This window comes from Pezoporus occidentalis, unplaced genomic scaffold (assembly GCF_034315485.1).
Source record: "Pezoporus occidentalis ecotype Australia unplaced genomic scaffold, CSIRO_AGI_Poc_V1 ctg224, whole genome shotgun sequence".
In the NCBI taxonomy this organism is placed as follows: domain Eukaryota; kingdom Metazoa; phylum Chordata; class Aves; order Psittaciformes; family Psittacidae; genus Pezoporus; species Pezoporus occidentalis.
The window spans coordinates 1,675,902-1,701,558 of record NW_026914117.1 but is presented as its reverse complement, the minus strand read 5'-3'; positions in this window follow the sequence as shown (position 1 = coordinate 1,701,558).

Below are 25,657 nucleotides of genomic sequence, written 5' to 3'. Positions count from 1 at the left end.
TTCCTTGGAGCTTACAGTTCTTTTCACTACAACTGACCCTTATTTTTGACTGCAAGAAACAGACTGCTGTGCACAGCATGTTTTCTCGCTCTTCTTGTAATACCTTGCTAGCCTGCCAAGTTTTAACAACTCCTTGTAAATGTTTTTAGCAAGAAAATATAAAAGGATGTGAAGAAGATTTCTTGTCTGTAGTATTAAAAGTTAGAGTATATTTATATGTATGACAGCACTTGATAGTTACTGTTTCACCGGAGACTCTTACAAGTTGTGGACAAATACATAGAAAGATCCTCAGAGCACTTGTAGTTCTAGTCTAGTCTCTTACTCAGCCCTTACTACACTGAATGATGGCTTTAGCAGTAGAATTCTGGTAGATTATCAGGCATTTAAACAGATTAAAGGTCCTTTTTAGGAAGCTTGCAAGTTTTCTTTGGTTTTTGGGTTTGTTTTTTTTTTGTTTTCTAAAGCAGAACAAGACTGTAGGAAAGATTTACTGGGGTCTTAATAGTACTGCAATGAAACAATACAAGAGTTATAAAATTAACAAACTCCCTACCTTTAAGATGTATGCATATCAGCTTTCATGAGATTCTTGTTAGCTGTGAAATTGCATTTTCTATTATAGTCTTAGAGAAGTATGTGTAAAATAGAAAGCATTTAAAACATTCCAAAAATAGTGTGTTAGGATTGCCTAATGCTTTTCTCTGTACAGGTATTAGTCTAATACAAATGTTTTGCTCAATATGAATAAGATTTGTAAAGATTGCTGCAAGTGTAGAAAACTGTATGATTGGATGAGTGATAAGTGATGAAAATGTTCAGGAGAATTTCCACAACCTCTATAATGGACAATATGGGAATCATTGATTTTAGGGAAAGCTTACTCCTGATTTCAATTAACGAGCATTTTGAATTATTAGAAAAGTAGAATTCTGTCTCACCAAATGGTCTGTGATTGCTTTCTGGTGTAAGTCTAGTTGGTGAAACTGTTAATTTTATGAAGTGCCATGGCACAGAACCTGCAGCTCACAGGAGTGGGCTGACTTGGATAGTTCGGAGCTATCTTTGCACCCTTCTGATATTGGTTTGCTGCTAGTTGTGAAGTTCCCCTCACTGTAATTACCTTGACATGGGTGCTACTGGATCAGTGTGATATGAGAAATTGAAGGAAGCACTTCAGATAGATTCTTAGAAAATATTTCCATAGGAGAGAGCTCTTCCAGACTGACTATATTCTTTCCCCAGGAGAGTAATTCTCAAGTATGTTTTAATACTTCGAAAGAAGTAACTAAAACATAATAGATAATATTATTCTTGAGTCCCTTTTGGAATCTAGCACAACTGCTAGACAGCAAGATAATGATCACAATGGGCTTTGCAGCTTGGAAAAAGAAATTAGACTAACCCCCTCTCTTTCTGTTGATACCTCATTGCTTTTATAGCATGATAGAAACCAAATAAAAGCCCCAGATTTACTTTTTAATAGAGCTTTTAAAAAAACTTTTAAGTTCTTTTCTCTTATGTGTTTTTTTTTCATTTTTCTAAAAGACCACTGAAGTGATATTCTACTTTTGATCTAAAGGCCACTGAAGTTAGTGGAAAAGTACTCTCTGACTAGGGCTTTGATTTGCACCCGTTATATTAAGCCACGTCTGAAAACATTCTCAGCAGTGCTAGCTGGTAATCTATGAGCAGTACTATATAGGAATAGTCAGTTCTGTTTGGAAATATCTGAGGACTCATGCATTCTGAGCATTGCCATTTGTGTAACTTCAATTCTGAAGAGAAAACACTGCAATATCACATATCTGAGACCCTACTATAAACTCTACTTTTACTGCTTTTTTACCGTTAACTACATCAGCTTCCACTACCTCATGTCATTTTACAAAGCAGTCCAAGCTGCAGTAACAAGTGGCATCCCTCAGGGATCAGTGTTGGGACCGGTCTTGTTTAACATCTTCGTCGCTGACATGGACAGTGGGATTCAGCAAGTTTGCCGATGACACCAAGCTGTGTGGTTCTGTTGATGCGCTGGAGGGAAGGAATGCCATCCAGAGGGACCTCAACACGCTTGTGAGGTGGGCTGATGCACACCTCATGAAGTTTAACCATGCCAAGTGCAAGGTCCTACACCTGGGTCGGAGCAATCTGCAGAGAAGAGATTCAAAGCAGCCCTGCGGAGAAGGACTTGGGGGTGTTGGTTGATGAGAAAATGAACATGAGCCAGCAGTGTGCGCTTGCAGCCGGAAAGCCAACCGTATCCTGGGCTGCATCAAAAGGAGCGTGACCAGCAGGTCAAAGGAGGTGATCCTGCCCCTCTACTCTGCTCTTGTGAGACCTCACCTGGAGTATTGTGTGCAGTTCTGGTGTCCTCAACATAAAAAGGACATGGAACTGTTGGAACAAGTCCAGAGAAGGGCCACGAGGATGATCAGGGGACTGGAGCACCTCCCATATGAAGACAGGTTGAGGAAGTTGGGGCTGTTCAGCCTGGAGAAGAGAAGGCTGCATGGAGACCTCATAGCAGCCTTCCACTATCCGAAGGGGGCCTATAGGGATGCTGGAGAGGGACTCTTCATTAGAGACTGTAGTGATAGGACAAGGGGTAACGGGTTAAAACTTAAACAGGGGAAGTTTAGATTGGATATAAGAAGGAAATTCTTTCCTGTTAGGGTGGTGAGGCACTGGAATAGGTTGCCCAGGGAGGTTGTGAATGCTCCATCCCTGGCAGTGTTCAAGGCCAGGTTGGACAAGGCCTTGGGTGATATGATTTAGCATAAGGTGTCCCTGCCCATGGCAGGGGGGTTGGAACTAGATGATCTTAAGGTCCTTTCCAACCCTAATGATTCTGTGATTCTATTCTATGATTCTATGAAATGCATGTTTTTTTTTAAGGTGTTTTACCTCAATTTAGAACTTTATATCTACTAAAAAAGAGCTCTGTGAGTAAATATGGGCACCTAAAAAATGTTTGTGATTTTGAAGAAATTTACCTTAATTCAAGGCTTCTGCCTGACAACATCAACTGATCTATCTGTGTTGTCTAAAACTGCACTACATGCAAGGATGAATGGTATTGACAAGCTTTGAATTGGGCTGTTTGGTTTTACTGATTTTAACTAAAACAGAATTGGAGTTTGTTCCCTGCAGTAGTCGCTAAAAAGGAAAATTATATTAATGAAAAAACATGTAGGTAACTTACAAATACACCTACAAATACCAGCCTGATGTTTTCAGTGCAAACCGGACTTTTCAGGCTACATTACTCAAATTTAACTTCATTTACCTTCACCCTCATTTTGGCATAATGTTAATCCTCTTTTTAGGCTTTAATGGACTTCAATTGCCAGACTAGAAAATATGTGTTTCTGCACACAGCTATATGAACAGTTGCTATAGGGTAGCTACAGCTTTGAAAATGAGACATGTGCTGATAGGAAATAATGGCTCAAATTCCTCTTCTGAGCCTTTCAATACTTTGTGCTTATGGAGATAAAGCACGTAGTTTTTTAAAGGAAGCATCCCACTTCTTCCCCAGTGTTTGGGATGTAGGAAATGAGCAAAAGGAGTTTCACTCATTGTCACCTAGATTCTACACCTTGTAACTCAGTTGGCTCATTCACAGAACTGCATGCACTAATTACATGTTTTTGTTCCCAAAATATGGGAAGATAATGTGGCATCCTGTGGGGATAGAGGTGGCCTGCCAAAAACCTCAGGCAGTCGAAGATATGAGGGACATAACCAGAATAGCCATAAAACATCACAGATGTGAATAACAAACGTTGGTATGCAGCATATCCTGTACGGGAGGACATGAGCTGATAAGCGGGTATGGTGTGAATTGTAGTGTTGGAACTGATCAAAGCTTAGCTAGTACAAAACCAAGGATAACATTTGAATAGTTAAGATCTAAAAATAGCTTGTCTAAAAATAACTTGCGTGATTTTGTATAAATATGTAAAGAAACTCAGTAAAAGCAATTCAGTTTGTACACGCACGCTGTCTCTGTCCCTTACTTCGCTGCAAATGGCGCCCTGAACAGGGATTCTTCACTCACCAAGTGAAGTACCCTCAGTGAACTGAATGGGAGAGTGAACAATGATGCATACATCCTTCCCTGAAGGTATTTCACACAGGTATGAGGAAGTGACTGGGGCAGAATAATGGGGCAGACTGCAACTAAATTGCAGCAATTACATCACCCTACGTTGATGCGGGTTACAAAGAAGCAAGGGTATAGTGTGGCCCCCAAGAAAGTGACTCTTTTGCTGCTATGGATAGGACACACTTGTCCTTGGTGCCCTTCTACAGATTCTTATGAAATATGGGATTGGAAACATGTGGGACAGCAGTTACAAACTGTACAATCTGATGACCATGATATTAATCCTGATTATTTAATTACCTGGTGCATCATTTTTGCTGCGTTGCACTCTCTTCAGCCGTGGGTAGTGAAACCTTTCACAAATTGACTCAATTACAGTACTCTCAGATGACCCAAAACCTGCGGGAGGCAATGTTTTAATTGCACTTGATAACACTGACATGGCTGATACAAATGAAACTCCAGAACACATGAGGAACCTGTGCACGCTCATCAGACTGCTGTTGCTGCTCCTGCTGTTCTGCCGCCTGATAATTCTGATGCTGACCTGGATCGTCCTTTTGACCCAGGCCTATTGATCCGGAAAAGGAGCCTGATTTATATCCCCCAGATCCTCATGATAAATGGGCAGCTGGAAAGGGAAAAGCGAGATGGGGTGGGGGATGCAGATGTATTGTGTGCTTTCCCAGTGGTGTATGTGCCGGATCAAGACCCACGATGTGATGGTCTCTCATATGCTCTTTTCAAAGATATCAGGTGAACGGTGACAGACCATGGACTTCGGGCCCCATATACAACTCATTTGATACAGTCTCTCTGTGATACTCATGTACCAGAAGTTGGCAAATACAAATATGTCCATGTTTCTATCGACCCTTGGAGACCTTTACAGATATTGCTGGCGCTGCATCCTGTGTCAGTCTCAGGGTACATTCTGTACCTCTTTTTTTTTTTTTTGTGATCAGCCATACAAAGACCCATTCTGTGAATATTTACATGGAAGAAACTGGAATTTATCTAATCATGGTTTCATTTTTGCTGTTTAGACAACCTGCATCGGAATGAGTGTGCATTTTGGTCAGTATAAAAGCCCGAGCCTCATGTGATGTGGGGGAGGCAGAACCTCATACCACCCAGGTCAATATTACACCCACGGAGATACCTGCTAAGGTTTAGCCTGCCACCTCGCACTGCGATGATGCTTCTTGGAGCTGGTTTCCTGATAGTCTTCACAAGGTCCTTGCACCACGTTCTGTACGTGGGACCATGTAGTAGGGGTAATGATTGTCTGTCTGGATTTTGTGTTCCAAATATTGTAGTTGTGTGGAGTGTGCTTGTGGGATCCCTTGTGTGTGTGTGTATGTGTTGAGGGCAGATGGCGTTCTGTGTATTTTTTGCTGTCGGGTTCTCTTAAAAGCTTTTAACGGGTAGCAGATTAACATTCCAAGCAAGAAAGGATTAATGCAAAAGTGTGGTTGCTGGCAGGAATTTATGGCTGCTGCTGAGCAGGTGGCATTTGTAGCCGTGCAAAGCTGGGTGAGCAACTTGGAAAAAAAACAAAAAACAAAAAACAAAAACACCCCTTTAGTTATTTGATAGAGTTCGGCACCCATGTTCAAAAGAAGCTGCCCTCCGATTCGTGACAGGACAAGGGGTAACGGGTTAAAACTTACTTAAACAGGGGAAGTTTAGGTTGGATATAAGGAGGAAATTCTTTCCTGTTAGGGTAGTGAGGCACTGGAATAGGTTCCCCAGGGAGGTTGTGAATGCTCCATCCCTGGCAGTGTTCAAGAGCAGGTTGGACGAGGCCTTGGGTGATATGATTTAGCGTAAGGTGTCCCTGCCCATGGCAGGGGGGTTGGAACTAGATGATCTTAAGGTCCTTTCCAACCCTAACAATTCTATGATTCTGATTCTATGATTCAGCTCTCAGTGCTCCACCAGTGGAAAGGCCAGGATGGACATCAGAGCTGTAGAGCAAAAAACGGGTAATGACACAGTGAACTCTGTTAACACTGTGCAGTTCACTTCTGCAGCTGCTTTGCATTCCTTTTTCATCAGAATGCCTCTGCTTTAAGGAAACACTAACCTATCTACTTCTCAAGAACTGATAGCCTGGGGGAGGGGGTATATTTATGTCCTCCTACCTACATGTCCATGGTGGCTGCCTGCAAAGTTTGTCAAGCCTTACCATGAGCTGGACAGACAAGTGAAAGACCCAGATGCCTCAGCTACAGGAGCTGACTGTGAATACCCCAAGCAGAATGATATAGAGGAAGAGAAAAACAAATGACTGCAAAACTTCACTTGTGGGCAACTGAAAAGTAACAAGTTGAATATGTATGCTTGTAATGTACCTATTATTAGAGGCTGTGATTTTGTGTATAAAACCGCCTGTATTTACTAGCCAGTTGCTAATAAACTATACCTTGTATTGTATGGATTTGTCACTTGTAAAAGAGATGTCAGAGCATGCAAATTTGCAGCAGCTGCTAGAAAATGCTAAGGCAAAAGCTGGAAAGATTCTAATAGGATGCTAGTGTTATAAAGCAGGTAATGGAACAAGTTAAGAGGATGGGAGAACATAACTGGTAGAAAATTTCTTGGCTGGTCCCCAGTTGCCATCAGTATCTTCAATGTGCTGCTTCACCCTGTAGTACTTACACTGCTAATGTAAATCTGTATGTGCTTTGCCATAGTAGTGACTTGTTACTGGATGAAACAGGTGAAACTCTGCATTGACAACGAGGTGCAAGGACTGAGGCTGGTGAAATGCCTCCTACCACAGTCAAGGGCAAGACTGGGTTGTCCTCTGTGTTTGCCACCAAGAAGAACCTTTAGCTCCACTGTTGGCTGCAACCTAGCAAGTGTAAGGAATGGCCTCCCCTGTTATCAGAGAGCCATCCAGGAGAGATTGATTCTCTTTCAGCAGTACAGTACTTGCGATGTCTGATGGATGATTCCTTGCTCAAACCACCGGTTCTATATAAAGACCTACGTGATAACAAGTGGAAAGGACCAGTGCCATTGTTGACATGGGGTTGAGGATACAGCTGTGTACAGCTATCGACAGGACCATATTGGCTGTCAGTGAAATGTATAAAGCCCCAGAACTCAACAACATAAAGAAATGACAATGACAGAAATCTTTGTAATATCTATTCTGTTGTGTGTGACCATGGGTAATGGATAAGTACACTGGGCACATTTATTAAATCCCCCATTATTCCTACCTGTTACATGGTGGGACGGGGCAACACTAATTTTAAATGAAGAAAGAAGAAGGCTTGGTGGAAAAAGGATTCCACACTATCCTAGTGATCTAAGTGACAATGTAATGTTGAAAAATGCTACATTTTATACAAATACTCCTCCGATTTAACAAATATAGAACAAATCGGACTCTCGAATGGTTTGTAGGATTCACTGGTATGCCACGACTTCAGATCGGAATAATTTTACTGAAATAATACTGCCTGGAGCAGTGGGTGGTTCTGTTAATTATATAGGACAGTCCTCCTTGACTGTTTGCTCCCTGAAAGTTTATAAGTCATTACACCAAATTCAATGGAAATCTTGCCTAGGAGAGAAACCTCGAATGATAAATTGGACAGCAGGAGAGGTCATTGATTGGGGTCTTAATGGCACTCTTCATATTTAATCTGGCATAATGGGGGTCTATCTGGCCGTGTGTTACAATTATTTGTTACTCACAATTGTTCAAACACTAAAACTAATACGTGGTGATTGGCTCTATCTTTTATTAATTTTATAAGAGCTGATTCAGTCACCTGATCGGAGCTAGCCTAGCTAGAGCCACAGCCGGCACGCTTCAGCGACTGCGAGGGTCAACAGAGATTAGGAAAATCAGAGGGGATAGCACAGAGACATCGCGATTCCCGACATCTCCCGATCCCTGAAGCCCCAGCAGCCCTTGCAAGAGAGCGGAGGACGTGACGGGGAGCGTTCCCACGGTGACGGTGACCACCCCCCTGCCCCTTGCCTTGAAAGAGCCACTGAGAGGGCAGCAACATGTCGCTGCCCACCAGGCGCAGGGAGGAACAAGCAGGTCGTGTTGCTGATCCTGTTGCTGGTGTCCTAGACTGCTGACCAATATGGTCACCTCCAGAAAGAGAGCTTGCAGTAAGGCGACTGCAGCAACTCAGACAGAGACCCCGTCCCAAACCGTGGCTGTTCAGGTCTCTGGATGCAGGGAGTGCCAGAGCCTGCTGCTGCCAGGGGAGGGAGGACAGCATTCCACCTGCGTGAGGTGTGAGCAGGTAGAAGATCTGCTTAGCCTGGTGGCAAGACTTAAGGAGGAGGTTGAGACGCTGAGGACCATCAGGGAGTGTGAAAGGGAGATCGACTGGTGGAGTAACTCCCTGGTGTGCCAGTTGGAACGGTTCCAGGGAGATACCCCCCAAAAGGGGAAGGACCCCCTGCCTTCTCACACAGAGGGGGATGGCCCGAGACAGCCCCTGCCCTGTAGCTGTTGCGCAGAGGTAGGGGACCAAAAAGATGATGAGGGTTGGAAGCGAGTTCCAGTTCAGCGTCGTGGGAAACCCTCCCCCCTGCCCTGCTTCCACAGGTGTCCCTCCATAATAGGTTCGAGGCCCTGGATCTTGAAGGAGAGGTAGGTGAGGATGTGGTGCAAGGCCAGCCTACAAGGCCACATAGGAAAAGGGGGTCGACTTTGCACCTCAAGACTGCCTCTGATAAGAAAGAAAGAAGGGTCATTGTAGTAGGGGATTCCCTTCTGAGGGGAACAGAGGGCCCGATACGCAGAGAAGACCCTCGTCATAGGGAAGTGTGTAGTCTGCCTGGAGCCCGGATCAGGGATATCACTAGGGCGCTCCCCAACCTGGTGCACCTGACAGACTACTACCCGCTGCTGGTCTTCCAGACAGGTGGGGAGGAAGCTGCTTCCCGCAGTCTGAGGGGGATGAAGAAAGACTACAGGGCCTTGGGGCGGATGGTGAAAGAGTGTGGGGCTCAAGTGATCTTCTCCTCACTCCTTCCATCTTCCACTGATGATGTGGGAAGGAATGGGAAGATTCAGTCCATAAACAATTGGCTTCGAGACTGGTGCTGCAGGCAGGGCTTTGGATTCTTTGATAACAGCTGGTTTTATAGGGCACCATTCTGGACAATGACAAGTGGGAAAGGTTTATCTCACAGAGGCAAAGGATGCTGGGGCATGAATTATCAGGGCTCATTTGGAGAGCATTAAACTAGATTTGAAGGGGATGGGGTTGTAGCTGGGCTTGCCCCAGTGGGGCAGCACTCCAGAATTGATGAAGACTGGGAGCCTCCTATAATCCTAGGGTAAAATCGGTGTGCTCAGCTCGCTCCCTGGAATGTCTGTACACCAATGTGGGCAGCATGGGAAATAAGCAGGAGGAGTTGGAAACCTGTGTTAAGTCAGGAGACTATGATCTGGTGGCAATTACAGAGATGTGGTGGGACAGCTCACATGACTGGAATATAGTCATGGAGGGCTATGTCCTTTTCAGGAAAGAGGGTTATGAGGGGCAGTCAACATGGCTTCACCAAGGGGAAATCATGCTTGACCAATCTCTTAGCCTTTTATGAGGAAATAACATGGATGATGGCAGAGCGGTGGATGTGGTCTACCTTGACTTCAGCAAAGCATTTGACACAGTCTCCCACAGCATCCTCACAGCTAAATTGAGGAAGTGTGGACTGGATGATCAGGTAGTGAGGTGGACTGCGAACTGGCTGAAGGAGAGAAGCCAGAGAATTGTAGTCTATGGGGCGGAGTCTAGTTGGAGGCCTGTAACTAGTGGAGTGTCTCAAGGGTCAGTACTGGGACCGGTATTATTTAATATATTCATCAACGATTTAAATGAGGGAATTGAGTGTACTATCCGCAAGTTTGCTGATGACACTAAGCTGGGAGGAGTGGCTGACACGCCAGAAGGCTGTGCTGCCATCCAGCGAGACCTGGACAGGCTGGAGAGTTGGGCAGGGAATAACTTGATGAAATATAACAAGGGAAAGTGTAGAGTCCTGCATCTGGGCAGGAACAACCCCAGGTTCCAGTATAGGTTGGGAAACGACCTGTTAGAGAGCCGTGTAGGGGAGAGGGACCTGGGGGTCCTAGTGGACGACAGGATGACCATGAGCCAACACTGTGCCCTTGTGGCCAAGAAGGCCAATGGCATCCTGGGGTGTATTAGAAGGGGGGTGGTTAGTAGGTCGAGAGAGGTCCTCCTTCCCTTCTACTCTGCCCTGGTGTGACCGCATCTGGAATATTGTGTCCAGTTCTGGGCCCCTCAGTTCAAGAAGGACAGGGAGCTGCTGGAGAGAGTCCAGCGCAGGGCAACGAAGATGATTAAGGGAGTGGAGCATCTCCCTTATGAGGAAAGACTGAGGGAGCTGGGTCTCTATAGTTTGGAGAAGAGGAGACTGAGGGGTGACCTTATTAGTGTATATAAATATATAAAGGGCGAGTGTCACGAGGATGGAGCCAGGCTCTACTCAGTGGCAAACAATGATAGGACAAGGGGCAATGGGTACAAACTGGAACACAAGAGGTTCCACTTAAACTTGAGAAGAAACTTCTTCTCAGTGAGGGTGAGGGAACACTGGAACAGGCTGCCCAGGGAGGTTGTGGAGTCTCCTTCCCTGGAGACATTCAAAACCTGCCTGGACACATTCCTGTGTAACATTATCTAGGTGTTCCTGCTCCGGCAGGGGGATTGGACTAGATGATCTTTCGAGGTCCCTTCCAATCTCTAGCATACTGTGATACTGTGAGTTGCTTAGAATACATGATAGTACTAAAATAACACACTGTATTCATTCCTGGAATCAACTGCGCATTTGTGCTACGCATCCATATGTGCTGGGAATTGCAATGGGCTTAACTATTAATTCAGGGAACTTAACTTATGAAATAAAAGCAGAAAAAATGATTTTTAAGACATGTGTTTCTCCTATTGATGTAACAGAAAATGCTATTATCATACCTTTTAAGCAAAGAGCTTCTTCATGGCTGCCAGTGAATCTCACCCAAGAATGGGAAAATGAAGGAGGTTTAGGTCACTTTGTTCAGTTGCTACAAACAGATATTCGAGACAGAAAGCGTAGAATTAAGGGGTTTATAGGTTGGCTTTTATTTGTTATAATATCAGCTATTGTAATGTTAGCTGCTGCGTACTGCTATTGCATCACTAGCAAAATTAGTATAAACGGTTCACATTGTTAGCCAGGCTTTGCAAAATATCAGTAATGAGCTTAGTATTCAAACCACAATTGATGAACACATAATGATTCATTTAGATGCCTTAGAATCTGTAATATCATGGTAAGGAGATAAACAAGAAGCTTTGTGTATACATGTATCTCTACAATGTGATTGGGAATTCCACAAGCAGGATGTGTGTTTCCTCGTTACCTTGAAATCAGTCAATACATGGATGGGATATAGTTAAAAAACATATTCAAGGGGCATTTGATACTAATCTGCATAACAGAATCAATGCTCTCAAACATCAGTTTCAAAAACAATTAAAAAACCTACAAAGAATGCAAGCGACATCAGTTCTAGAAAACTTAAGAAATGATCTTTCATGGATAAATCTGAAAAATTGGCTTTCTGCGTTAAATTTATTAACTTAGGTATTTCTAGATATTGGATTATTGTTTACAATAAGTTTCATAGTACTCTTGGGAATAGCTATTAAAGTAATACAAGCCATCAAAATGAAACACAAGCAAATTATGTTTATGATGTTAAAAGCAGAAAAGGAGAATTGTGGGAATAGAGGTGGCCTGCCAAAAACCTCAGGCAGTCAAAGATGTGAGGGACATAACCAGAATAGCCATAAAACATCTCAGATGTGAATAACAAATGTCGGTATGCAGCATATCCTGGATGGGAGGACACAAGCTGATAAGCGGGGATGGTGTGAATTGTAGTGTTGGAACTGATCAAAGCTTAGCTAGTACAAAACCAAGGATAACATTTGAATAGTTAAGATCTAAAAGTAGCTTGTCTAAAAATAACTTGCGTGATTTTGTATAAATGTGTAAAGAAACTCAGTAAAAGTGATTCAGTTTGAACATGCGCGCTGTCTCCGTCACATACTACCTGCAGCATCCCCTACAGCCACTCAGTGCAGCAGAACTCATCCAGCTTTATATTCTGTGCAGATGTGAGCCTCAAACTTTGATGATCTAGGAGTGAGTGTCTTGAAGATTTTCCATGTCTTCCCTACATTAATTTTTGTCAAGAAATGGTAAAAGATTAGATGCTGGTTTAGTACTTTTAAGTAAGCAATGGCATGTATGCTGTGGTTAAAAAAATCCCAACAGATTCAAGAGATAAAGAGACGTGGTGTAAATAGTAAGAAAAAAATGGGTTTTAGCTTCACTCTGAAAAAAAACCCAACTTTTTGTCTGAGCACACTTTTTGTAGATTGTAACCATGCAATTGCAGAAAAAAAACCTACTTTTATTTGCAATTATTATTATCAATGTGGTGTTAAAAGCTTGCTTGTCTGTCCCACCTACTGTATCATCACGTTAAATTATTTTCAACAGATAGCAGTCTGGGTCTTCCAACTGAGTATAAATTTTATGTAGACATGCCAATATATGCAAACTTTTAAAAAATAATTTCATGCTTTGTTAGTCTAATTTGCAAGAAATGGAGGATTAACAATTATAAATAGAATGCTTTAAATGCAGCTTAATTAATTCCATGTGTGAATGCAGTAGCTAAATACAGATATGTTATTATAAAAATAATAATGTAGATGTGCTAAGTGTTTCAGCTTCCCTTTTAAATCAGCATCTCTTGATCTCTGATATCTTTGAGGCTGGCCTTCTTTTGGAGTATGTAGGATGTAAAATAAGAATACTCTCAACGCTTAAGTTATCTTTGTACCTGAAGGAAAGATCAGCTGTACTTTTCATTTCTGTCAGATATTTCTCTAACCTGTTCTTAATGACCTCTAGCGTTGGATGCTCCATGACTGCCCCAGAACTGTGCTACTGTAGTATTCCTTGAGGTTATTGGTAGCCATTTCATCTTGTTTATGGACACGAAAACAGACTTTTCTTTCCCTTTACAGCAGACTTTTATGCATTGTAAAACTGTTACTAAGTCTTCCTCAGGCTTCTCTAGACTGAGGAATCTCATTAGGTTCATTTTCAAAGCAGATCATACTCTCTAGACTTATTTTTCCCAATGATCCTCTTTGGTCTCTTTGCAGCTGGTCTGTATCTTTCTTGAAGAATGCCCCAGACTTGACAGAACTGCATAGAGCAGTAGTACTTGTAGCAGATCACACATTTAGGAAGAAATTCTTCATAGGCTGAAAAATAGTTCCTTTATTTTTCTGCTCATTTAATTTAATTAGAATGATTCGGCCCTATATACATTCTTTTCTGTTATTAATTCAAGGATTAAATTAAACCCAAACCAAACCAACAAACACAAAACTCAACTCCAAAACACAAATCAAAATACAAAATCCTGTAGTTCATTAATATGACTGTTTTATAAGACTGCTTTTTAAACAACTGGCTATGAGTACCAAAATTTGCATGTCGCAAAGTAGGGTAAAAAATATTTTGTGCATTTGAAGGACTTACTTTTTTGGAGTTGTGACATGGACATTTTAATGACAAATCAGTTTGTAGTTTGATCAGGAAGTAGCAGTTTGAGGTGCATCTTGGATTTGGGTGAAAACACAAGCTGCCTCTGTTGCCAGATTTCTCACACGTTGATTAATGAAAGAACATTTTCTTCTCCCCTTTTTCTTCCAATAATCATCCAGCCTTGCCAGGCTAAAAGTTAGGTTAAGATTTTTGACATGTACCCAAAGGATACATCCTGTCCTTATTGGGGAAGTTTCTGTAAGTAAAGCAGAAATGAGGTCTTAAAAGGTGCTCACAGTTTTGTAGGCACACAAAAACCAATCAACTAAACTGTGACTTTATTTCTTATACAGGTTGCTACTAATAAAATACACAGCACAGGATTTGGTCAGCAAAATTCCCCCACTGATCTCCATAACTACATCAAGTTTAGCACCTGCGAATTCTTACAGTTGCTCTGCTTTCAATGTCTGACCTAGCTGCTGTGCAGCCATAGCATTTACATAGTACTGATGCAGATATTAATTTTCAAAATCTCATCCATGTAAATATTCAGATGGATTTTTTTTTTTTTGTCTGGTTGGTTTTTGGAGTTTTTGTTTTGTTTTTTTGGTTTCTTTAATCAATTTTATAAGAGTGCAGTACAAAAAACTTTTCCTGGTTTTAGCTTGTGTTATCAAAGACTGAGCCTAATGAGGTGCCTTACTCTAGGCTGAAGGACAATGAGACAGGTTCTGAAAATGATGAGTTAAAAGAACAGTCAGGGGCATAGAGAGGAAACAAGTAAAAGGTGGGGTGAGAGAAGTCAGGATGGTAAAAGAAAGAGTGGAAAAAAGTATAAATAGGGTAGAAAGATTTTAATGGTGACTGAAAGTTGTAGAAGTCTAGTAATGGATCAGATACTGGAAAGGAGAAGATCATTGCAAACTGTCAGGTGGAGTTTCTATTAAGAGCTGTATTTTAGTTGCTGTTGAGGGAAAAGGACCTCAGGCAGTTGCTATAAACAATGAGCTTAGAAGTGAGAAGGAGAAGAGTGATATTTAGTCCATGAGGTGGGGTTGAGGTTGAAACATTACTATTTCCATCCAGAAAAGCCAGCTAAATCACAGAGTGTCATCGAGGAGGCTGAGATTTTAGGAGAAAAGCTAATTCTCTAATGTACTGGCTCATCTTCAAATTGCATTTTGACAGAAACAGAATATGGAGGTCATAGCAAGGTTACAAAATACATCTGGAGGAATATAGCAGGGGGGCCTGCACCAATTTGCTTTCATGTTGATGAGACTTTGACACATTATCAACTTAAGATGTAAAGGAACCTGCTTATTTCAAAGGAAGAGTTTGAGGCTAAAATTGTTCAGTCCTGTAATCCATGGCCATACATTTTATATGTTATGAATATATAAAATACATTTAAATGTACAATTAAAATTATATCAGTCTCAAGGAATAGCTAGGATAACATGTCTGTATGGAACATGTCTATATGTGGGAAGTGAAGTTGAACAGTTTGGGAATGAGCTCTGAGGCCTTGGTGTGGGATAAGCCCTGGGGTGATGAGTTGGGGTGTTGAAGGACAGGGAAGGTCAAAGAGCAAGCTTTGGGGAGATGGGCCAGGGAAATCTCAGTTGGAGGCCAGAGGATGTGGGGGTTGTGAGAGGATCTGCAACATTGTGATTGGACTATTTATCTAGAGAGTTTCACAGGGGCCAATGAGATTGAATGTTGTATGTATATGCAGGTTGGGAAAGTACTAAACAAGGGGATAAAAAGGGCTTGGTGATAATAAATGAGGATTTGAGTCTCTGCATCAACTTGAGTTCGTGTTGTGAAATGCCACACCTATATCTCTCAAATCAATGTCTGATCTACCATGAAAACATTTTGTTTAAAAAACTGTGTAACCAGTCTGTTGTTTCTATTTAGTTATATAACCTGGTTATTAAAATGATACTAAAGTTAAAGTCTGTTAATGATTCATTTTGATTATTTCATATCTTACTATTGAAAGTTTCAATTTCCATTGGGGTCTGATAGTAAAAAAAGAAAAATTGACACTGAGGTACTACTGAGTGACATGGAGCTAAGAATGTGAATGCTTTGTTGCTACATTTATCCATCCATGCATATGAATTGAGCAGTATTCAGTGTCAGTAGTTAAGAAGCTGGTATAGCAGTACCTTCAAAAATGATCATGATGCAACTGTTGTCAAAACTCTGAAATTAATTTGTTCTTCGTCCTTTCTTAGTGATAGATTTTTTTTTTTTTCCCTTGGAGAGTTCTTAGCTATCCAACTAGATTTGTGGAGAGCTGTCATTATTCTCCATCATTATCTTGACTTTTCAATTAAGGTAGTAGGTGGTAAGGACACTATTATATCTGTGCAATCATTTTCTTTTAGTCAGATGACATCAATCTCTCCTGTCTTTCAAGTTTCATTATATAATTTAGTAACATGATTAGGGAAGTAAAATGCCAAAGCTATATTTGTCCTTTCAGAAGATACTAGTTATTAAAGAAAGCCCTGCTGTTAGATGAATTTTTATAATGTAAGCTGGGCATGAATTCAAAAGCACTATTACACTTGGAACATAAACGTGTTAGACTGAAATAACAAAATTAGAGTGGACAAGAAATAAAACTCTGGGGATGCACTTTTACGGTCTTAGCAAAACTAATTCCTTGCAATCATGGAAATAACCACAGTATCACTAATGGAAAACAGACCAGACTATCTGTCTCATTCTAGCAGATTCAGGCATTATCCATTGGAGTTCAGTCAGTGCCATTTTTAATCTTCTGCAAATTGCCATTACAGCTGTTGTGGTGAAAGCATTAGACAACAATAGGAGCCCCCAAAAAACATCTTCAGGGCAAATACTTCTCAGTTTATTCATGCCACTGAATGACACTATTGTTCTGAACAGACAGGTAGGATTTAATGTTAAAGTACAATTTAAAAAAAAACTTACATCAAAGAACAGTGTATTAAAAGAATTAAAATAGGGTTAATATTGTTTGCTTAATGCATAGTACCAGGTTTTTTATTGAATGACATTGAAATTAATTTGGCCTTTCTGCACACTTCAGCATGCTGTTTAGCAGAAACCAATTATGGAGTGGTTAAGGTTGGAAAGGACCTTAAGATCAACTAGTTCTAACTCCCTGCCATGGGCAGGGACACCTCACATTAGGCCATGTTGCCCAAGGCTCTGTCCAGCCTGACCTTGAACACTGAAAGGGGTGGAGCATTTAACGCTCCTTTGGGCAACCTGTCCCAGTGTCTTGCCACCCTCATAGTAAAGAACTTCCTTGTATCTAACCTGATCTTCTCCATTACCCATTTTCCTATCACTAGTATAGGAACCCATTACCCCTCGTCCTATAGCTACAGTCCCAGATGAATAGTCCATTTGGCATCCTTGTAGGCCCAAATTGTACTTGAGTACAGAACAAGAGAAAAAGAGACTGAAATTAGAGAGAGAACTGATTTTAATAGAGATCCAAGCATAGCATCAGTCACTAAAATTAATTTATTATTATTTTTTATTTTGCTCATGACTTTTATACTGCATTATGGAGAGAGGAGGAGGGGGAGGGAGTCCTCTTCCATTGTATTTCAAAATTATTAAATTAAATTCAACTTTAACTTAGTGTGTGCAGTGAAAGGCTAGATATCTGAATTTGTCTATGGGGTATATGAAGGTTGCATTTCTTGTTTCTAAGGCTTTTCAAATGTATAGAGTATGCTTAACGTCTGATTAATCTACATCTATATTAGAATTTTCATTAAAGCTATGTTATAGTTCAACACGTTATTTCACTGATATTGATGATTGTGATGACTGTAGTTCAAAGGACTCTGGAAAAAAAGTAACATGACAAGTTTTGTTAGATACTGTCTCCACTCAGAATTGATTCTTGATAGCCGAAAGCTGTACATATACTCTTGGATCGTCCCGTTTTCGACATCTGGAGGAGTCACGGTCTTTGTGAGTCAAGACGTTATTAAGTTCACAGAACTATACAGCTTCCTTTTAGAACTTAGTCTTTTTTAATTACTGACCACCATGTTTAGACAATAGGAGCTTAAATCCAGGAGTTTGGGTTGGACAATCTGGGGTTTGGTTTGTAATGTGAGAGGGAGAGAAGGGCATTTTAAGCTTTTCCTTAACTGGGCTTATCTGAGTTAACTGGGAGCAGACATCTTCTTGAAATCTCCCTGGGGAGCTCACATACAAAGCTTCTTGTAAAATTTAATTCAGTAGCTATATAATCCTTATAATATTGGTAAGCAGAAATGTTGTATGATGTCCCACAGATAGCATTGTTTAAGAGTGATTGTAGACATACACACAACACATTAACTGTGCATATTTGAACTGCAGAAAACAGATCAGGATGCATGTATCTGATTGCTTCCCATCCCTTTCCCCTGTTTTCAGAAATAACAGGCAAAATACTATTGGTGATGCCCACTGATATTAAATTGCTGCATTTTGCAGATAAAAATGGAAATTCAGGGAACTAATTTCAATTGCTATGTTTCCTGTATTATTCACTTCAGGGCTCTTTGCTTCTGTATCTGATTCTGAGGACTCCATTTACACCAAGTCTCGTTGACAATGACTGTGCTAGGAGCGTTTCCATAGCACTCGCGTTCATTTCCACCTATGCTGACATCTCTGAGCTCTCAAACACACAGAACCACACTTCTCCCCCCACCTCCAACAAAACAAAACAAAGAACCCCACCCAAAACTCAAACAGCAAACCCCCCAACAACCACAAACAAAATAAAGCTCCAAATCTGTAAATATATTAATTCCTCTCTGATGATCATTAGTTTAATGATCTGGTCTACGTAAAATCTTTTAGACTGGAATCAACTACTGAAGACTGGTCTAAGTGCTAGCAACAAACTCTTCCTACTTTGCAGAACTGGACTTTTGGCTCAGTCCTCTTTGGCGAGAAGAAATATGTACTAGTTCCTTGCGTTGCCAGTGAGATTTTTTCAGTCACCAGCTTTATCCAGGATTGGGATGGTCAGGAATTGATTAATAATATACATAGTATGTCATCTCAGAGTTTGTGTGAAGTAATCCCCACCAGCTACATTTTAGAGTATGAGCAGGTATTGTGAAATTCTTTTTGAAATTTAGACAGTCCAACTAATCTACAAGCCTACCTTAAATAGATGCCAGCTCAGCTGAAATAAACTGCATAACTGTCCAGGGGGAACTGATACACATGTGTGTTGTGGTTTAAAGCCCAGCTGGTAACTCAGAACCACACAGCTGCTCGCTCACTTGCCCCCTTCTTTCTCCCCTCTCTCCCAGAGGGACTGGGAGGAGAATCGAAAGAATGTAACTCCCATGGGTTGTGATAAGAACAGTCCAGTAACTAAGGCATAATACAAAACTACTACTGCTACCACTAATAATAATAATGATAAGGGAAAAAACAAGGGAAGAGAATACAGTTGCTCACCACCCGCCAACCGATACGCAGACTACCCAAGCAGTGATCTGGGCCTTCTGGGCATGATGTGCTGTGGTACAGAATATCCCTTTGGTTAGCTTGGGTCAGGTGTCATGTCTCTGCTTCCTTCCATTTTCTTGTGCCCCTCCCCACTGGCAGAGCATGAGACTGAAAAATCCTTGATAGTAGCAACCATCACTTAGCAAGAACTAAAAACATCAGTGTGTTACCAGCACTGTCCCTAGACTAAAGCTGAAAACACAGCACTGCACCAGCTACTAAGAAAAGAAAAATGACTCCTACTGCTGAACCCAGGACTTCCAAAATTACAGATCTTACATGCAGCTATTAAAAGCCATGAAATGTGCCAATTCTGACATGATAAATACAAAGAACCTTGAGGAAGGGAAACTACCGCTTGACATTTTGGCTGAAAATTTCAGATGCTATGTAAGATTCATGTTTCAAATAAGTACAAGTTTCAAACCAATTAGTTTCGTTACATATGCATTATTGACACAGGTTGTCGTTCTGTTGGTTTTTTTTCTCTGTATCAGAGAAGAGCTTGAAATCTCCGAAGTGCATCTGTTTAAAATAGCCTTCTGAAAACAAAGCCAGTAAACAACAAATTGCTTTATTTGACCTGTAGTAGAAGAGGCATTTCTAACCATGTATTAATTACAGCACCTTTGCAGCCTTAGGAGCTGAACGTGCAATCTGTAGCTGTACTTCTAAAAAAAGAAATACTTTAGGCTATTTTGCACCTAGACGGCAAAAGGAGGCATACCACAGAAGTTTATGGAGCTGAACCCTGTAACCTCTAAAACAGGATGGCTGCATGGAGGCTGCCTTGGGGAAACAGGCCCTGAACAGTGCTAATGCCTCACCTGTGCTCAGGAACTGTTTGGGAAAGCTCTAATTGGTAGCAGCAAAATCAGAACATGGACATTGCCCACTAACCAAAGAGGTGAGGGTGTCTGCCCTGGCAGTGTTTAGGTTACAGCACAGACACAGTTGTAGTTTTTAGAAGAAAGGAAAATGTTCCTCCTTGGATTGTAACTCAAAAGATTTATTTTTCCTTGATCATAGTGATGTCTCTCACCATCACATGAACTTCTCACTCTGGGGAAAAAGAAAGGTGCTTGTGATGTTTATCATTTCTTTTGTGAAACAGATAGTAACACCACCCAGCTACCTTCTAGCAGTCCTTTCAGCTGTACAACTAGGCAAAAGGGAAGGACAAATTTTGATATTTATGTTTTTACACACTTTTTAGCATGTTTCCTAGGGAAACTAGACCTATGCAATGCCATGGGAAATGGCAGAGCAGATGGAGGAAAGGAAGGGTGAACAGAGGATGTGGAGGAAAGGAAGGGATCTGTCTGTTTATGTGTGACCTCTTGTTGTGCCACCAGCTGTTCTTTTCCCCTCTGTCAGCTGATGGCTTTGGAAGATGCTTTCAGGCAGATTTGGTAAAGAATACAATGACTGATGAATAGAGGAGTCATCGTTCCCACTCAGAAATGCTGTAGATTTTTAAAAGAGAAGTTGCAGCTCATGCCTTTTTATGGATTAAACAAACATCACCACAGCTTCTGAGAGAGGTATCTTTTTATTTTTGAACAGTTGGAAAGACGTCATCCAGACGTGCTTCAACTGACATAAGCAACCAGCAGACTAAACACATAAGAAAGTAGATTTCATTAATTTCTGTGTTACCAGAACTGCTTCTTTTGCTACTTTATATTTTTTTCATTAGAAATTCAACAAAATCTATCTGAATATGAAACCAATTTTGCTGAAATAGCTTTCTCAAATGAAAAACATTCAACAGCTCTACTATACAAAGAAATGTACACATGGGCACAGAGATGTGCAATTTTTTTTTCTATGAAACACATACACATACATACACACAACCAATTTTGTTTTTTTTCTTTTATGTGAAAAAGCCATATTTTAAAGTTACATAATAATCCCATGATTTTCTTGCTAGGGTTATCTTTCTTCATCATTTTCCAAAGTGGTTAAACTAGCTTAGCCTTTTAAAACATTTCAGATCGTCTGGTCTTGATAGACTTCAGGTGAAGGTAGAATTACGTTTCTGGTAATCAATTGTTGGCTCAGACACAGCTGAAAATAAGTTCAAATGTCTGAACACCATCTTGTTGATTATAAACACATCACATTCTGAACAGCTTTATCTTATTAATCTACATGCTTTTATAAAAAACAAAAAAGGTGGGAAAAATAATGAAGTTTAAAACCAGCAGTGTCGGAAATACCCTGTAGTCTTCTCAAACTAGAGAAGAAACTTCTCAGATTCAGTCATGGAGATGGCCCTTCTGGAAAGTGGATGGCATTCAGATGCAATACTACATACCACAGCTACCCTGATGTAATTTTAAAACACTACACTGTTGTTTAGACTACAAATACGTAGAAATCAAAAGAAAGGTAAACATCCCAGACTATGATTCTCTGTTCCATTCTTGCTAAGAAGAAAAATAAGACTAACATATGAATCTCATGTATTGGCAATTTTATTTTTTTCTAAATAGTAGTCAAACAATGTATGCTATTTCTGTTAGAAAAAAAAATATTGTCTTTGCCTTCTGTGGTTATCAGTCTAGTAGATGCAAAAGTAGAAAATACTTCTGTAAAACAGTTTTGAAGAAGTCACGAACCTCTCATAGAATGAGAAATGGCAAACATTAGTTACATTAGTTGTGTAGATGACTGGATGGATGGACCTGCATATATATAAAATAAAAGTTCACAATGCAGCAGAAATACTGCAAATGCTTCTCAACTCATTGATAGCGCTGAAGCTGTGTCTCCAATCTGGCATAAAACCAAGAGAATTTAAGTAAAAATATAAAAATATTGAAGGCATTCACAAACTTCAATCAAAACAGTCACAAAATTCAATCCAGTTTGTGACACAAATTATGCCTTTTTGTTGGATTGAATACCTATAAGCTCTGTGTCATTTAATTTTGCACTACTCTAAAGAGGAATGGTGGGAAAACACTAAAATGAGTATGCAATTTTGGGAGAGCAGAACAGTGTCTGGTTTAGGAACCGCATACATGCTGTCAAGTATTATGCAGTTGCATAGATTCTTTAGACCAGAGTTACCAATGAAGGAAAAAATAATCAAGGTTAAAAAGGTCCTTCCAGTCTACTAAAATGGGAGAAAATTTCTTGAAGCAACTCAGTTCTCAGTGAAGAATCCTTTTTAAAAAATCATGAACTAAAAATACAAGGGACACTTGTATGGGTTTTTTTCCCAGCTGTCAATACGAAGCTCCTTGATTGTTCAAATGCATAAATGGACAAGAATCACTGTGACATTTAGAATCTGTATTCAGAGCAGAATAGTGCTTAGTAAAGGAAGCCTGAGACCACACGTTAAAGGGAAGAAAACTAAATGCTGACTAGCTGCCCATTTTTCTGAGCATTCACTGCTCTGTGTGGAAAGTTAAGCCAAAGTCCTCTTCAGAGAGTTTGTTCTCAGGCAGTTAAATTTGGAGATGCATGCACATTTGTAGCATAGTCTGCCAGCGTTTTGCATTTCCCAGTGCTCTTGTGTTTGTGTTTGCTTTGTGTTTCATACCTAATTAATGTGTGTTGGTGGGAAAAGGGATGGGAACTTGGTTGTGATACTCCATTGCAGTCTATTCTGTACTTGAAGAGAATTAGACCTTGACACATCACAAGTCTTTCTGCTCTGCATGGTACCAATTGGGTATATACCACAGTGGAAACACAGTGTCTAGGATCTCTGCAGTGTATAGTGTGGACAGCTTAACTTGTCAATATTGATTTTCCTCAAGGATCTATTTCTCACATACATTGTCAAACATAACAAGAAAATTATGATGCTGATATCTTGTCACTTTCAGATGCAAGGCTTCCCAAAAGTTGCAAGACTACAAGACCTGGCTCTGTAATAACTGCCTGGCACCATGGCTGAGATGTTGGCAGATCACCCATAAGTCACTGAGAAATGTTCTTCAGGGTTTTCTTAGTGCTATGGGGTAACTGATCATTGTGAGGCTCAAACTTAAAACCTGGGGTATAAATAGCAATATGCAGAGATCACCATTATCTCTAGAATTCATGGATTTCAGAGCCTGTGCCATTTGGGATGCAAAGTTCTCTGGCACATCATTCCACTGTTAAAATGCATAGTGCATGGAGATAATCTCTCACCCAATTAGTGAGAAGTACATACATATCATGGTCTAATTGCACTTGTAGGCATCTAAGAATGACTAACATGATTTTAAAAGCACACCGATGGTTTTTCAGTTTTCTACTGTTTCCCATCTTTATCATGCATGTCACAGCATGATTTATAAGAATCAATATGTCCACTAGTGATATGTAGTAACATGCCATTCAGCAAGGAGGGAGAAGTTTCATCTTGTTGATATTCCATATTTTGTTTGGTTGGCTTACTGAACCTATTCATATATATGCATGACACTGTGCCTGTAGATGAATGTGGAGGTGGAATTATCACAGAATGTCAATCATGGAATGTTAAAAATTATCCCTAAAAGGTTTCAAATTTGTCATTTTTGTGACAAGAATTATAACTACAAGAGACAAGAATTATAACTAGACAGGAAAATGATACCAGGTGAATTAATTGTGATGACACTGACCGCAACAATGGAGAAGAAAGAAATCCTAGTCATTATTTTGACAACTTCAAGGTCATCATCTTTAAGTTGCTCTCAGATGTTGCTGTGTGGAGAATTAAATAAATGTACCAGAACTACATACACTTTAGTTAATTTTATATGATTTTTTCCATTAAGGTTCCAATTCTCACTATTAGAATTGCACTTTTAGAATCTATTTTTTGCTGTTAATTTCCTTTATAACACAATCATGCAAATAGTTTACATTGAACATTCTTTCTTGCTCTGTCTACATTTTTTTCTCTGTCATATTCTCTTTGACTCTCAAAGTGGTTTGAAAGTAATACATGTGTAAAACAGTGCAGCAGGCATACAAGATGGTATCTAATGATTCCATTCAGGGGAACTTTAAAACTTTGAATTTCAGGTCTTCAAATATGCCACATGTTACGGTCTGGCTGCAGAGTACATAAAAAATTTTGAAGGTACGGATTTTATAAGTCCAGGTTTTCCAACACTGTTAGACTGTTTTCTCTGCTTTTGCAGAGCAGCATGCTAATAGGGCTGGTCTTGCTGCTGCTTTTGTTCAACTGGTGATTCTTATCAGCACTGAATTGCTTCAGGTGTGTTGCACATGAACAATGATGCCAATAGGCTTTTTCTTAAAGTTTATACCAGTTTCCTAACAGCTGATGCTGTTGCAGTTGATTTAATGTGTAATATACACCATTTAATGTCAACTTCCTCAGAGTTCATCAGCTTGTAACCAACTTGAAAATCTGTCATTTTCTTCCAGGCTGAATATATCTGCTTAATCTGTTGCATAAATCCAGTGCAATAGGTATTAGGTGAAAATATCTGCTTAATCTGTTGCATAAATCCAGTTCAATAGGTATTAGCATTAGCAGGTAACACAACTAAGATATATTAACAAGTAAAAGAGTGTTGTTACATTTTATTCAGCCTATCCTCAAGCTCTGAGAGCTCATCTGGTTATTGTTAGACTTGAGATGAAACCCCCAAATTCATGAGAGCAGATGGCAGCACAGTCATTTTTTACACATGGCTTACATAGTATTACAATCATAGAATCATGGAATGGTTAGGGTTACAAAGGACCTTAAGATCACCTAGTTCCAGCCCTCCTGCCATGGGCAGGGACGCCTCACATCTTACCCTAGGCCATGTTACCCAAGGCTCTGTCCAACTTGGCTTTGAACACTGCCAGAGATGGAGCCTTTACCACTTCTTTGGGAAACGCGTTCCAGTGCCTCACCACCTTCACAGTAAAAAACTTCTTCCTTGTATATAACCTGAACTTCCCTGTTTAATTCTAAAACCATTACCCCTTGTCCTATTGTCCTATGCTACAGTACCTGATGAAGAGCTCCTCTCTGGCATCCTTGTAGGCCCCCTTCAGATACTGGAAGGCTGCTATGAAGTATCCATGCAGCTTCTCTTCTCCAGACTGCGTAGCCCTAATTTTCTCATCCTGTCTTTGTACGGGAGGTCTCAAGCACTAGTTATCATCCTTGTGGCCCTCCTCTGCACTTGCTCCAACAGTTCCATGTCCTTCTTATGCTGAGGACACCAGAACTGCATACAGTGCTCCAAGTGGGGTCTCACGGCAGCAGAGAAGAGGGCAGGATCACCTCCTTCGATCTGCTGGTCACTCTCCTTTTGATGCTGCCCAGGGTTCAGTTTCTCACTGACAAACACCCCAAAGTCCTTCTCCTCAGGGCTGCTCTGAATCTCTTCTCTGTCCAACCTGTAGCTGTGC